At 52.9% G+C, this 2318-nt stretch overlaps 1 long non-coding RNA gene across 1 annotated transcript in view; it reads right to left on the reverse strand.

Moving 5' to 3' along the window:
- Nucleotides 1-1453: 1453 nt before the first annotated feature.
- Nucleotides 1454-2318, reverse strand: part of LOC116627909 — a 7399-nt gene continuing 6534 nt past the window's right edge. The window contains exons 5-6 of the long non-coding RNA XR_004298555.1: nucleotides 1941-2115; nucleotides 1454-1489 (exon numbers count right to left, since the gene is read on the reverse strand). This is a non-coding gene — a long non-coding RNA (uncharacterized LOC116627909). The remainder of the gene's footprint in view (nucleotides 1490-1940; nucleotides 2116-2318) is intronic.

The raw sequence follows: 2318 nt of genomic DNA on the forward strand, positions 1-2318 counted from the left end.
ATGACAGCCCAGCCTCATTCCACAAAACAGAATGGAAGTGCTCGGAGTGCATCGTGAGGCATGCGCCTTGTCCAGGCTGCAGGCAGAGAAGCCTGGGAAACACTGACCCGCAGAGCGGAACCCGCACTCTTTAGCCTGGTGACCTGGTCTCCGGGTTTCTCGCGCAGTTCCGTCCAAACAGCAAGTGTCTTCAGGGGACCTCCCCTTTGTGTTAGCTTCCCAGGACCCCTCCCGCCTACGTTTAAGCTGGTGAGGCCCCCTGATAAACCTAAACCAAACGTCCATGAAGCCCCCTTGGAGCTATTATCGCAGGCCGACCACGGAGGGAAGTCTGAAGCTGGGGGGCCCCATTTGCCACGGACTGCCCACCTGATCCCTTCAAAGTGCACTGAGCCCTGGTCACCTGCAGGTTCCTTCCTGGGGCGAACACCTCTGCAGGGTGTGGGGCTTCTGCAGACCGTCCTTGGGGGGGGGGGCGGAGACGGGGCTCAACAGGGAAGCATTTTGTTCCTCTCCCACAAAGGGGATCACCACCCTCCTCGGCTAATGGCCACGTTTTCCCTTAGTTCATCTTTGTGTCATGCCTATGGGATTTTCAGGTCGTCCACTCTGAGTTGATGCCCGTAAATGACACCCACAAAGTGCTCTGAATTAATCCAAAGAGGAGAGAGATAGGACAGCCGATATGCTGGCAATTAGGTCCCTATTCCGAGGAGACGGCTCTCAGTGAAGACAGACAGGCATGCAGAGATGGCCAGGGGAACAGTTCTCAAGTCTGCCTGGTTAGACGTGGCAGAGAGAAAGGTGAAGGGGACAAGTTTCAAGTCACATTGAAGGGTCTCATTTATCCACAAGAGAGTGCACAGGAGACTGGAAATAATCATTATAAAGAAGCAAGACTGGACACAGTTCCTAATATGGCAAGTCAAGTTAGTGGTTGTGTGTGTGGGGGTCTTTCCAGGCCTTGGAAGCCCATCACCCCAGTCTCCGCCTGTGTCGTCACGAGGCTTTCTCTGGGTCTGTCTACACGTGGCCTACTTACTTCTGTTGTTTTGGGGGATTTTTTTAAGATTTTATTTTTAGGGGCACCTGGCTGGCTCCGTTGGAAGAGCACCAACTCTTGATCTTGGGTTTGTGGGTCCAGCCCACATTGGGTGTAGAGATTAATCAATACAATAAATACACTTAAAAAAACTATTTTATTTTTAAGTAATCTCTATGTCCAATGTGGGACTTGAACTCATGACCCTCCAGATCCAGAGTCGCATGCCTCACCGCCGCAGACAGCCAGGACCCCAGGTGGCCTATGTGTAAGGCATCATTAGACTTAGAGTTCAGACTAGGGCGCCTGGGTGGCTCAGTCGGTGAAGCATCTGCCTTCAGCTCAGGTCATGATCCCGGGGTCCTGGGATCGAGTCCCGCGTCGGGCTCCCTGCTCATCGGGGAGCCTGCTTCTCCCTCTGCTGTTCCCCCTGCTTCTGCTTGCCTTCTGTCAAATAAAAAAATAAAATCTTTAAATAAAAAAAAATAATAATGATAATAAAAATACTTAGGGCGCAGTGTAATTCAGGGCAACCTCTTCTGAACTTGACTACATCTTCGAAGACCCAGTTTCCAAGTAAGGCACATTCACAGGCATGAAGGGCCATCGCTTCAGCATACCTTGCTGGGGACACACTGAGGCCCAGCCTGCCGTCAGGGTCACCCCTACGTGCACAGGAGCCTCTGAGCTTGAGGGAGAGGCCAGCAGACCGGGAAGGGCCAGTAGCTATGGTATCAGGAAATTCGGGAAGACGTGGCACTAAGTTCCAGAGCGTTCAGCAGAACTGCTTGGAGTCGTTCAGAATTCACGCCTGCAGCGAAACTCCGCAGATGGACCCAGGGGGTTCACAGCAGCAGAATAAATGATACACACTAAAATAAGAGGGGTCGAGGCTCACAGGCAGCTAATGGAGGAGCAGGAGGACCCAGTCGGTATCGCTGGCTTTGCATGGATCCATACATAACGTTTCTGATGTTTGAGCTGTCTCACCGGATCTTCACGGAGACACACCTCCACACCTCCCAGCATTTAAGTACCTTACAGCCGGCGGCACAGACCAGATTTCCCTGCTCCTGGAACAGAAAACACCCAAGGTAAGGACACCAGGCTTATAGGACTTAAACGACACCTCAGTCCTCAGGCTGGATGAAGATGGAGACAGGACACAGTCCAGGCTCTGCAGGGAGGATCAGGTCACACGGGGGTGGGATCCAGGATGGGGTCTCTGTTCTGAGAGGAGGATCAGGTCCCGCAGGGGGTGGGATCCAGGATGGGG

This window comes from Phoca vitulina, unplaced genomic scaffold (assembly GCF_004348235.1).
Source record: "Phoca vitulina isolate PV1807 unplaced genomic scaffold, GSC_HSeal_1.0 scaffold106, whole genome shotgun sequence".
NCBI lineage: Eukaryota > Metazoa > Chordata > Mammalia > Carnivora > Phocidae > Phoca > Phoca vitulina.